This window comes from Trachypithecus francoisi, unplaced genomic scaffold (genome assembly GCF_009764315.1).
Source record: "Trachypithecus francoisi isolate TF-2019V2 unplaced genomic scaffold, Tfra_2.0 Lachesis_group14, whole genome shotgun sequence".
NCBI classification, from domain to species: Eukaryota; Metazoa; Chordata; class Mammalia; order Primates; family Cercopithecidae; genus Trachypithecus; species Trachypithecus francoisi.
In genome coordinates this window covers 40,926,786-40,939,259 of record NW_022681459.1, presented here as the reverse complement: position 1 = coordinate 40,939,259, position 12,474 = coordinate 40,926,786, and the positions used below count along the sequence as shown (strand labels likewise).

General features: G+C 61.6%; 1 long non-coding RNA gene across 1 annotated transcript in view; it reads left to right on the top strand.

Moving 5' to 3' along the window:
- The window catches only part of LOC117096014, a 31,621-nt gene extending 23,980 nt beyond the window's left edge, over positions 1-7,641 (top strand). Inside the window, exons 2-3 of the long non-coding RNA XR_004442310.1 lie at positions 7,026-7,085; positions 7,583-7,641. This is a non-coding gene — a long non-coding RNA (uncharacterized LOC117096014). The remainder of the gene's footprint in view (positions 1-7,025; positions 7,086-7,582) is intronic.
- Positions 7,642-12,474: the final 4,833 nt, after the last annotated feature.

The window sequence follows — 12,474 nt, the reverse complement described above, 5'->3', positions numbered from 1 at the left end:
CACCAGGAAATGTTCCCAATGACCACCGCCAGACCACTGCCCGACGACCACGTCACGGATGCCCCTGTCAGGACTCAGGCAAAACCCAGCTGGCCCTGGCACTGCCGCCCAACAACCCTGTAGGACCTGGTGCTGGACCAGGGCCTTGTCTCCAGCCTCTCCCCCGTGGGACTCTGGGGCCTTTGGGGGTCCTTGGGGGGCTTTCTGCACCCTCCCACCTACTCATCTCTGGGCTCAGCCCCAGTGTGAACGCTCACTCTGGGCTGAGCCAGCCCCTCCAGTCACATTCTGCAGCTCGAGGAAGGAACTGCCCTTTGCAGCTGGAATCTGCCCGAGTTTCAGCAGCAGCTTTGAATTGTAATGCCGAGCCGCTGGCGAGTAACACAGCATGCAGCACTCAAGAGCCCGGGTGAGCCCTGAGTGGGGCTGGGTTATGGGATCTCTGGCTTCTGGGCCCTTCTCAGAACAGACCCCCCAGGCCACTCTCTCCCACACCCCCGGTAGTTGCACTGGGTGCAGGGGTCCACAGCCAGGTCAGCTACTGCCCAGAGAGAAGACCAAGACTGCAGACCCCGCCCAAGCCTGGGGGCAGCCTTCCTGGCAGCAGCACCATTTGCTGCTTGGGATCAGCCAGGCTGGCTCTCCGCAGATGGGAGGGCTATGAGGTGAGCACCAGTGAGCCCCTGGAGGTGCCAGAAAATGCCAGTGTGGGCACCAGGGGGCTTCCTTGGGCTGGCATGTCAGGGGAAGCCCACTGGGGCAGCTCAGCGCCCGTGATGGAAGCTCAAGTCCCAGGAGCTGGGGTCTCACCACACAGTGCTGCCTCAGGAGCTATGCCCCAGTGAGGGTCATTGGCTGGCAATGTGTCTGGCTGGCATGGGCTGCCTGGTGATGAGGGGGGCCCATGTATGACGAGCCTTAGGTGAGGATCCAGCCGGCACACCCAAGACCCCAGACCAGGGAACACAGGCTGGGGGAGGGAGCTACAGAGACATGAACCCAAAAGAGAATGTCTGCTGACATCCCAGCCTGGACAGATAACCAGCTGGGTGACAGGTGGGGGCTGTGCTCCGGTCACCCCCCTGTGTCCTGTGCACATGTGTGGGTGCATGGGTGTCCATGCATGGCTCCTGGCTTGCCCCTTCCTGGGCCCAGCTTGCGGTGCTGTGCTGTGCATGTTTCTTAGCAAGTTCATGCCATAAGCCGCCGGCCAGGCTGAGGAGGAGTGGGTCTGGGTGCCACTGGGACGGTCTGGACTTCGGCATAGCTGAGTCCCTCAGCTCCAGGGCTCTTGCCTTTGCTAGCATTGCTGTGATTCTCACCATTGCACCCTGTTACAGAAGAGGCAACTGAGGCATGGGGAGGTGATGGGACCCCCAGGGCCACCAGCAGCAGGTGGCCAGTACAGCGGCCCTGCCCAGTCCCCCGTCAGCCTTGTGCTCCCATCTGGGCCCCTATCTGTAGTTTCCCCAGTTAAAAAAATCACAACACTCATTCCTGGTCATTCTTGCTGAATTCTCTCCGTTTGAGGGGCAGCATTTTGGGGTCTGTGTCCTAAATGTACCCAATCACAGGAGTCACCCAGGGCACTGGCTCAGCCCAAGACAACACTTTCACCCCACCCCGCAAAACAAAAACAAAAACAAAAACAAAAAACCCTTGCCAACCCACCCTCTAACAAAGGGGCCTGGACTCGCATTTTTAACAAGAACCAAGAGATCCTGTGGAGGAGGTAGTCCGTGGGGGGGAAAGGCACCTTTGAGCCTCAAGCCTCCGTGGCTCCCCAGCTCGCCGGTGGCTGCGTGGCGGGTGAGGTGATGTTGGCTCTTAGGTCCCTCTGAGTCTGACTGCCCAGGCTGGTGCCGGCACATTTTGTCTTGGCCCCATGCTGTCGGGCCCTGAGCTGGACACTGGGCTCCCTGAGTTTCGTGGGAGCTGTCTGGATCCTGAACCAAGCGGTGGCCTGAGCAGGGGAGGCCGTCCCCACCCCTGGGAACACTCTGCTCTGGCTGCGGGCTCCAGGGGCTGAGAGCTATTTCGGCTGCACTGGCCTCTCCACTCCCACCAGGCTTCAGTGAGCAAAGATTGTGCTGACGTCAACAGAACAGAAAAGAGAGGCTATGGCGCTGTGTCAGGGAGAAAGCCCAATTAGGAGGGGCTTGTTGGGGCAGGGCAGGTGTAGGGAGTGCAGAGGGAGCCCCGGGGCCCAGCCAGCCTGCCGTGATGACAGGGCCTTTGACAGCAGCCCAGCACTTGGACTGTGCAGAACTGTGGGGATGGGTGCTGTGAGCCTGGGGAGGGTGCCTTTCTCCCCTGGGGCCTGTGTGGGGCCAAGCCTGCCAGACTCCTGAGCCGGCATGTCTGGGTGCAGGACCTGACCCTGCAGAACTAGCCTGGGCGTCAGAGCCCACCAGAGGTGCCCGCCGGCGGCCAGGACCCACCTTGGAGTCTCAGGGAGCAGCACACAGGTGGGGAGCGGGTGGGGGCTACACAGCTCTGGTGGGGCATGGGCCTGGGCACCTCTCTAGCAGGACACTGCACATGACACCCCAGGCCAGGCCAGGGTCCCCCGAGTCACAGACCCCAGGTACAAGGACATGCTGTTTTCATTTTAGTCAAAGTGTGTGGGGTGAGGAGCAGCAGCCCCCACCCTGGGGCCTGCCCTGTTTGGAGGGGGCGCCAGGGTCCTGGGTCCCTCCGCCTATTAGAGCTGTCTGGAAATCCTGAGTCAGGTAGGTGAGGTGGGAGAGGGAGACCTACCCACCCAGTGCCCTGCTTGAGCGGCTCCCAGGGTCTAAACCCTGTCTTGGGGGTGGTTCCCGGGAGCGGGCAGCAGGGCCCGGTGAAAAGAGACTAGACAGTGTGGACCTCCCTGGCCCTGGGATCAACAACCTCTCCTGGGCCCAGCTTCCCCAGGCCTGGGCTTGGGGCTGGAGGATCGGCAGGGGAGTGAGTCCACGAAAGCACCACCCGCACCCCTCAGCACCCTTTCCCTCCATGTCACCTTGGCCACCCATCTCACAGCCCAGCTCAGCACCAGGGCCCTACTGGGCCACCCTGCCAGTCCCCGAGTCCCCTTGGAGGGTCTGGAGGCTGGAGGCCGGTCAGCCAGGGAGGGGAGGGGCAGAGGAACAGGGTGAGACACTTGGCTCGGGACTGAGGGCCACTCGCACTCTGGCCACGGCAGAGGGTGTCCGGCTGGGGCAGGAGGGCTGTGGGAGAGAGACCACATTGTGTGTGGGAGGGGACAGTCCCTGCCCAGTCCCCTCGCCACAAGGGCTCAGGGAAGGGTGGAGGTGCCACACACCATGGGCTGGTGCCCCCATCCTGGCTTTACCTACCTAGGGCTCTGGGATTGGCAGGTATGGAGTTCTCCAGCCCTGAGTGTGGCAGGGGCAGGATGACAGACCCAGGGTCCCCTAAGCCCTCCCTCCTCCACCCACACGCTTGCCCGCCAGACCCCAGTCATTCTCCTGCCCTCAGGGCCTGGATTCAGCCCCACCCCCAGCCTTGTAAGCCTGGCCTTATTAGTATTGCTTTGCCCCAATTTTGCAAGTCAAATCCTGCATTCCTGCACTCCTGCTCTGTTTCCAGCTTGATGCATGGAGAGCTGGAGAGCAGCCGGAGCAGGGAAGGCACTGCAATGAGGCGGCAGCCCATGCCGGCCAGGGGACCCAGGGCCCACAGCCAGGTGGGGTGGACCACGAGGCCCTGTGTTTCCACAGGTGTTCAGGGTCACTCCCACCCCTCCTTTGGCCTCCTGCTGGCTCAGCACCACACTCCCCAAAAGGGTCAGGCTCCGGGTGAGTGGTCCTCAGGGCCCCTGTACAGACTGTTCCCTCTGCGCACAGGCTATCCCTGCCTTCCTGCCCAGCCAGTGGGTGGGGAGAAGCGAGTCCCTCCTTCCAGGGATTCTCAGGAACTGAGTGGTTGTCAGGGTATGCAGCTGTGATGCCCACAGCAGGAGAAGACCTCAGATGCCACAGCCTGGCTCTCTGTGGGGCAAGTGTGACTCAGCCTCTCTCTGAGGCAGGGAGAGTCCCTGGACTGGAGGGTGTCATGCTCGGCTCTGCCTGGGTATTCTGTGGCATGCAGAGTGCAAGGTGAGGGGCTGCAGGCTCTGGGACCCTGGTGTGCACTCCTGGCCTGTGACACTTGCAGCTCCTCCAGCCCCCCAATACGCTTCCCAGGCCCCCTGCTGCCTGCCCAGCTTTTCCTTCTTTGGCAGCCCCAGGTCCCTCCTTGTACCCAGTGGGACTGTGGGGCCCAGCCCTAGGGGCCGCAGGAGACAGACATACCCCAACTGAGACAGACTATGGCCAGCATGGCAGGTGGCCTAGTCTCAGCAACCAGGACGTCCTAGGAGGCACTGCCCCTCAGCTGAGCTGGCTGTCCTCAGTGGCCCAGCTCTGGCTCTGGTGGGTCCTGTGAACTCAGGATGGCAGACGCTGTTCCTGGTCTCAGGCCGGGTCTTGGGTGGAGAAGGTTGGGTGTAGGACCATGTACCTCTCCTCCTGGAACACCTTCAGCGGCTGACGAGGTCACTGAGGCTCCATCCAGCAGGCAGCTGCCAGGGTGGCCCCATCCCTCCCCCGCCCTGGAGGTGGGCACGGGTCAGTGGAAGGATGGGACTGAGGGGCTGGGCCCTTCGCCGACCCTGGAAGGTGGGCTCCCTGTGGCCTTCCTTGCAGTTTCCTGGTCCACTGTGGCTCAGCCTAAGACACAGGTGAAGGCCTGGTTATCACTTGGCTGCTTTTGCCAAAAGAGTGGCTTCCAGTGAAATCCTTTGGCTCTGAAGGGCAGTCACCCTCCCTCCTTGTGGCTGCAAAATCCGCAGGGTTTGTCAGCAGGTTTTCACGGTCCACTGGGCATTTGCGGGCCTTTGGCATCCTTGAGGGCCTGCCTTTGGTTAGCACACACCCTTTGCTTGACCCAGAGGGTCCAGATGGCACTGGCTCCACAGCATGGCCTTGAGAACTGAGGCCGGCTTCGGTGAGGATGGTCCCACCTACTTTGGCCTTCAGGCCGCTGGCCCAGCCAGTCTCTGCAGGGACACCCCAGTGGGCCCAGGGAGGGACTGGGGTCAGCTGGGGCCCTGGACTCACAGGGGATCCCACTTCCCCCACGTCTTGCTTGGTTCTGGGCATAAGAGCCCTAGTTCTTGTGGCCTGGCCTGGCCCTCTCACTGTCCCCTGGAAACCTGGGGAAACTTGGCAGGCTGTGTTCCCCATCCTCAGGCTCCCGAGTTGCCTCTGTCCAGCCTTCTGCTGGCATCTGTGACTCAGCACTGTGATGGGGCCCTGTCCAGGGCGTCCTGGGCAGGAGGCAGCTCTGGGTGCAGAGCGGGCACCCCCATGGACAGGCGGCATCCATATGGCACTCCTTGGCCGCCCTCTCTTCATCTGTAGTGATGACACGGTGACCCCTACCCGCAGGCCTGGTGGCACTGCTGTCACCAGGCACTGGGAGCCTGCCCCTAACCTGGGTGGTGCTGTGGGAGTGGCTGGGCAGGGAATGGTGCTATCCCTGCTGAACTGGGTGGGCGCTGATGGGCATGGGGACCTGGAGTGCAGACCCCGAGCTCTACTGTCGGCAGGCCGCGCCTGCGCCTCTGTGGAGCTGCTCAGTCCCCCTTGGCTAGCCTAGAAGTGCCTAGAAATGTCTGCCATGTGGGGAGTTGGTGGGTGAGGGCCCCACTGTCCCATCCCTCGAGGAGGGGAGGGCTCTGGGCAGGATCTGCACCAATTCCCCAGTGCCCGCTGAGGCCTGTGGCTGCCTTGGGGATAGTGCCGGGCACCCCCTCATCCTGGCAAGGGTGTCCTATTTCCAGAGTGTAGTGCTGGGTTCTTCTGTTTGGCTGTGTTAATTGAGACCAGCTTTTACAGAATAAGTCTCATGGGGTGGGAAAATCTGCACAGACTTGGTGTTTAGGGTAACCTGAAAGTGGAGAGTGAGCTTGGGGTGCAGTTTCGTTCCCCCATGCCCCTAGGCACAGCTACCCGCAGGCCCACAGCAGGCAGGCAGGGCTGATGCCATCCTCCAGATCCCCCGACCAGGCCCAGAGGTGGGGCCAGGAGGGATCTGGGGAGTTGGTGCCACCAGATTTCCTGAGCATGACAGGATGTCGGGGGGTGGGAGGCAGCAGCAGGACTGCCCCAGGCTGGATCCCCACCCAAGTCAGGCTTGGCTGTGGCCTCATGGCCAGTTTGTCCCTCTGCAGATCTGGAGGGGTCCTCAGCCGCAGCGGGGGTCCCAGATGATCCTGACCTGGGGATGGGAGGGCCTCTGTCTGTGGTTCCCCTGCAGAGCAGGGCCTGTTGAGAGGAGTAGGGGATGGTCTGTTGAAGCAGTGGGTGAACGGAGAGGCATACAGGGATGGATGGACAGGGAGGGTGCTCAGACCGGACAGCTGAGGTGGAGGGGTGGGGCTGGAGGCTGGAGTGGCCACAGGGGAGCCTAGAGGGGTAGGGCTGTGACTCCTCCACTCCTGTTGGCTAAGGGACCTCAGGTAGGGCTTCGGAGGCTGGGACCCTGGCTCCCAAGGTCTCAAGACCCTCCTGCTCCCCCTGAAGGTAGCAGCGACTGCCTCCCAGAAACCCCCGGTACCCCTGGAGGCTGCAGTCCCCCGCCCCACCTCCACTCTTCCTCTCTGCTCCGTCATTTTTCAAAAATAATTGTGCAGCAGCACCAGGCTGTCTCCGTGCCCCTCCTGTAGGCTGCCCGCTACCCTACCCCTTCAGGTCCCTGGCTCGGCGTCCCCAGACCCTGCCAGGCTGGCCTCGAGGTGTGTATCGAGGTGTTCTCCCTGCAAGGTCTTCATCATTCCCTAATTGTTCACATTTATTTTTCACCTTCCTTGGTGAGTGGCCCTGCCAGCCTCAGCCTTGTCTCTCCTTGGTAAGCGTCATTAATGCGGCTTCCGTGCCGCGATCAGAGGGGGCTGCCCCTGCCCTGCCAGCCCTGCCACCACTCCTCTGCCTGCCTCGAGATGGATGTTCATTTATTGCCCATAAATCTCTGCACAGCCCTTTGTGAAGACAAATCGGAGGCCTCCTGTTCCCCGGTGCTGGTTGGGCCAGTCGGTGGTGAGTTTAATTGGCCCTTCCTGTGGAGGCTGCCCCTGCAGGAGAGGCTCGTTGCGGGCTGGGCTGGGTGCACTGCGTCTGCAGAAGGGGCCATTCTCTGTCCCTCACTTTGTCTAGTGTCTGAGGCTGGGCCATGTGCAGGGACAACGTGCGGCTCCTCCCTCAGGCTTCCAAAACATGGCCTCCCCGCATCCACATGGCCTGACAGCAGCCCAGGCCCAGGCAAGGCCCTCTCTCTCCGGGGGTGATGCCTGCAGCTTCAGCAGCAACCTCCAGGAAGGAGGCCTATGAGTTCCTTGCGGTGATACGGGAGTGCTGGGAAAGGAAGAGCTTGGTCCCTTTAAATGATAGGGAAAAGGGGAAGTACTGGGTAGAGGAGGGTGTGGTCCCTGGCTGGGGCTCCATCCCACAGACCTAGGTGAGGACAGGCATTTTTGCACTTCCCAAGACCACTCTGGCCTGCCACACCCCCATCCTATGCCTATAAAACCCCCCAGACCCTAGCAGGCACACACACACAAGCTGCTGGATGTGGAGAGGAGCGGATTGGCAGAGGAGCACTCTACCAGCTGGACGTCGAGAGGAACGCACTGACAGGCACCGGCATGCCGGCAGGCTACCAACCAGCAGAGAATGACCTGGAGTTTGGCTGGGGCAGCCAGAGGAGAGCCCAGGCCCGACTCCAGGGGAAAACCTTCCCACTCTGTCCCCTTCTGGCTTCCCCTATCTGCTATCTCCACTTAATAAAACCTTGCACTCATTCTCTGAGCCCACATGCGGTCCAATTCTTACATCAAGGCAAGAACCTTGGGATGCAGAAAGCCCTCTGTCCTTGCAATGAGGCAGGGCTCTAATTGGGGTTTAATTGAACTGAGTAACAGAAGCCATCTATAGAGAACTAAACTAAAACAGCAAAACTAAAAGAGCACCCTGTAACACAGGCTCACTGGGGCTTCAGCTGTAAACATTCACCCCTAGACACTGCCGTGGGGTTGGACCTCCACAGCCTGCTCGTCTGTATGTTCACCTAGAGATCTGAGCGGCAGAGCACTGAAGCAGGCCACATCCTCATTGCATGTCCTATGAAGGGAACAAGGAAGGAGACCTTTCCTGTTTTGCCAGCACACAGCAGGTGCCTAATAAATGCATGGCCAACTGGTCAGAGAGAGAGGGACCTTCCCAGTACAGGCTGGGAGGGCAGGACTCCTGCCTAGCTTGGCACCCTTTCCTGTGCTCTGGTGGCTGTGAGCCTGGCCCTGTCCCCTAGTCAGCAGGCCTCTGCTGACCCCACATGCAATCTGCTGTTCGTGCCAAGAAAGTGCTGCCTGTGTGACTCTCAGAATGTCAGGTTGGGTGCTCCTCCACTGAGGTCAGGGTCAGGAGTCCCTAGGCCAGCTCTGGGGGGCCCACAGGGCGTGAGAGGGGCTCAGGCAGCCAGCCCAGCCCAGCCTGGTTCCACTGCTTACTGTGTGGCCTTGGGGGGCTCCCTTGGTTTTCTGGGGCTTGGGGAATCAGGCTTGAGCTTGTCCTGTGGTCTGAATCCAAGAAGACAGGTTGTGGGTGGGGACAGTTGGAGAGAGGGGCAGCCTCGTCTCAGCTTTGGGACTGTGTGGCAGAAGCAGAAGCACCCTGTCTGGCCCTTCCGCTGGAGGCCTCAGCCATCATGGCCCTCTGTGAGCTCCTCTAAGGCTGGACCCAAGCAGGGACCTCTTCTTCCATGAGGGTTTACTTACTCCTCAAAACAGGCACAAAAGCAGAGGGCTATTAAGGGGTAGTGACCTACTCCTGGCTCTGGCCGTGCGAGTCTGGGCACTAGGGATCCACTCCATGACCACCTGGCTGGGTGAGAACCAGGCTGGAGGATCAGGGAGAGCTTCTTGGAGAAGGGAGTGGGGTCAGAACTCAATACTGAGCAAAGTGGAAGGACCAAGAAGAAGATCCTAAGGAGTTCTGGGGCTGGGGGCTGGGGATTGGGAGCCATAGGAGAGACGAGGCTGGACAGGTGCCTGCTCCTCCACCCACTGGCTCAGATCTGCAGGCTTGGCCCGGCAAGGGTCCCCTGCCCCTGGGATCAGGACTTCCCTGCAGCATAGAGGCGGGTAGGGAGTGCGACCTACCTGGAAGGGGCTTCTGGAGAGGTGTGCCCTGGCAGAGCCCCACCTCCTCCAGGAAAAGACGATAGCACCAGGCCCCAGCCCTGGAGAAGCCTGACCAACCAGGGAAGTCCCACGGCCTCCTCCATGGAGCTCCGCCTCTAGACCTAGGGTTGGCACTTTGGGGTCAGGCCAGCTGCTGGGGAGCCCTTGGCCCTGACACATGCACCCTCCCAACAGGAGTGGGGCTCTGGGGGCCACTGGGCTCACGCCCATCACAGCCACTCTCCAAGGCCTTGGCACAATGGGGTCCTTGAGCTGCTGTGCCCTGGGGGGTGCGCTGAGATACGCCCTTTGCTGACGGTGGTCATTGCAATTTTCCCACCCGGGCCTCACGTGGGGAGCCCTGCCAAGCCCAGGCTGTGGTGTACACAGGGGCTGGGCTGCAGGGCAGGGCTCTGGAGTGGCCTCACCCGGAGCAGGGTGGGAAAAGGAGTCAGCTGGGGTCCAGGCAGGACTAAGGCCAAAGCCACCAGTGAGAAATCTGGGCATGAGTGTGGCCACCAGGCGGGCACCTTGGGGGAAATTGAGTCGAGGGCTGCGCTTCCTCACTGTGGCCAGAGGTGGCCTGAAGGTCAGCTGACCAAACACAGAGCTGCCTCAGTCACAAGCCCGCCACAGCTCAGTGTGCCACCCCTGAGTGACATCCCCAGGCCAACTGGCACAATAGAGGGAATTGACACCCAGGGTCTTGTGATGTCCCCGGGCACTGGGATGGAGAAGCAGCGCAGCACTCTGGGGCACAGACACAGTTGGCAGCAAAGGGTCTGCTCCCGCGTGGCCTTGGGTCCAATCCTGCCCCACACGTCGCTTCATGCCTCTGGGCCTCCGTTTCCTCACTGTGCCCTGGGGACATTAGCAGTGTCTTCCAGCAGGGATGTGAGTGTGAGGTGCCCACTCCTCCCCAGGGAGGCTGCCAGCTGCAGGCAGCCTGGCAGTGAGGAGCCCTCACCCCTGCTGCCACCGCAGTGGCCAGTCCCTGGGCCCCAGCTCACACCACAAACACTTGCCTCCCTCTCAACTTCCTTCCGGCATGTTCTCAGTCTCGCTGGACGTTAGTTTACCATCGGCTGCTGAACATTCGGCAGCTTCTATTATTTCAGAACTAATTTAAGGATTAAAAAATAATTCTCCCAATTACTATGCAAAGCCCTGGGCAGCCAAATAAACAGGGGGCAGGCGCTGCCATCCAAGGAAAGGGCCCCCCTGCAGCCTTGGGCAGACAGCTGTGCAGGGCAGCTGCGGTACAGCTCAGCCCCCAGGGCTGCAGGGGTGGAGTCGGGGTGGCTGAGAGGGATCCCCGGGAGCAGCCCAGCCTGGGCCCAACATCTGAGGGTTGCTTGCCCCTATCCCCCACCCAGGACGGCTGCAGCCACAGTGAGCCCAGCCCCAGCTGTCACCTCCACCAATTGTGCTGGGTGGTGCTGCCCTGGCTGGGCCTGCGACACAGGGACAGGCTCATGAACTGTGAAGGATTCAGTCCACAGGGCACCTTGGGGCTGGCCAGGCATCTTTGGACGGGGCCAGGAGAGTCTGTGGTAGACCAGCAACCCACATGGGGTGGGGGGCCAGGGTTTGATACACTCAAGGCTGATTCACGCAGCTTTAATTAGCTTCCTGCACCTGCTCTGAGGTCTGGGTGATCAAGGCTGGGCACCAGCTGCCACACCCTCACCCCCTGCCTGGTCCAGCACCTGACCTCAGGGGCCCAGCCGGCCAGGGCTGGTCAGGCAGAGCTGGGGAGTGCCGGGGTGGGCGCAGGAAGGAGCTGAGTCCCTGGGCCCTGGTCCAATGCCCCGCCCCCTCCCGGCCCCTCGTCAGCAGCGGCTGGCCGGTGAGCTCATCTCTTCCTGGGCTGTAAATATCACCCAAGTGCTCACGACTCCCAAATGTGTCCTCCAGCCGGGCCCCTCTGCTGAGCTCAGCCTGCACAGCCCACACGACACCCCCGCCCAGATGTCTTCTGGGCCTCGACAAAGCGGCCGCTCCTCTCGGCGCCCCCACCTCAGGGACGCGCGCCCCGTGCCGGCTGCTCAGGGCGGACGCCTGGGAGCCCTGCCTGCCGCCTCTACCCCATGGGAGTGTCCATGCATCCTACTGAGTCCAACTTAAAACTCGTCCACTTCCTTCCGGATCTTCTCACTCCCTCCTCAGGCCTGGTCGGACTGTGCCCAACTCCCCACCCCTGCCACTGCACAGGCCCCCACTGTGGCCTGGAGGGGAGGGTGCAGAGCCCTGAGGGCAGCTGGTGGTGACAGCCCCGAAGGTGTCCTGAGGGCAACAGGTGCCTGCTTCTTAGTGAGGAGTGGGCCCAGCTGAGGTAATGAACTCCTCGTCCTGGGAGGTGTACAAGCTGAGGCAGGACCTGCTGTCCTTCCACAAGCCACTGAGGGCACCAGCATCCACTGCAGGTGGGTCGCTCAGGTGGGGCTCAAGGCTCTTTGGAAATGGGTGACTTCGGTTTCCTGGCTCTGACTGCAAGGAGCCCCCAGCCTCAGCTGAGAGCCCTACCCCAGATCCAGCAGTTTGGCTGTATCTTCTCAGGCATGACAGGGGCCACTTGGGAGAAAAACTGGATTAATAAAACCCTGCCCATGCCAGTGCCCAGGCACAGCCTGGCAGACTCCTGGGCCTGGTCATGGGGTTGCAGAGACTGGGGGTGCCAGAGGTGCTGATGGTGGAGCTCCAGGCACAGGGCAGACACTGCACAAAATCTTGACAACAGGCTGTCCACAGAGAGGCCTCTGCTGGGGCTGCCAACGGTCTCCTGGGCCCAGAAGGCTGCAGAGGTAGCCCTGGGCAAACAGTACCCCACCCCTGCAGGGCTGCCTTGCCTGAGCTGCCCCCAGCTCCGGGGCAAGGCTACTGGCCCTAGAGCTCAGGTGAGCAAAGGGGCAAACTGCAGGTGGAGGTATGGGCAGCCACTTGGAGGGGCCTCAGCACCTATGGGCACAGGCACAGGGTCTCTCAGAAGAGACAGTGCATGTGGGATGATCCTGACGTGGGTACGGGTCAGACAGGACCACCGCATCCTGACTCTGCCCTGTGCTTGATGGGAGGGGTCTGAGCTCCCGCCTTGGGCCGCAGCACAGGCACAGAGAAGCTGGTGGAGGAGCTGGGGCCTTGGCTGCTAGGCGCGTCCTCCCCTCTTCTTCTCCCTGCTTCTCCTCCCCCCAGGCTTTTGGAGCCCCGGCCACCCCCACGACCATCTGGCTCCACCAGCAACGCTCCCCCAC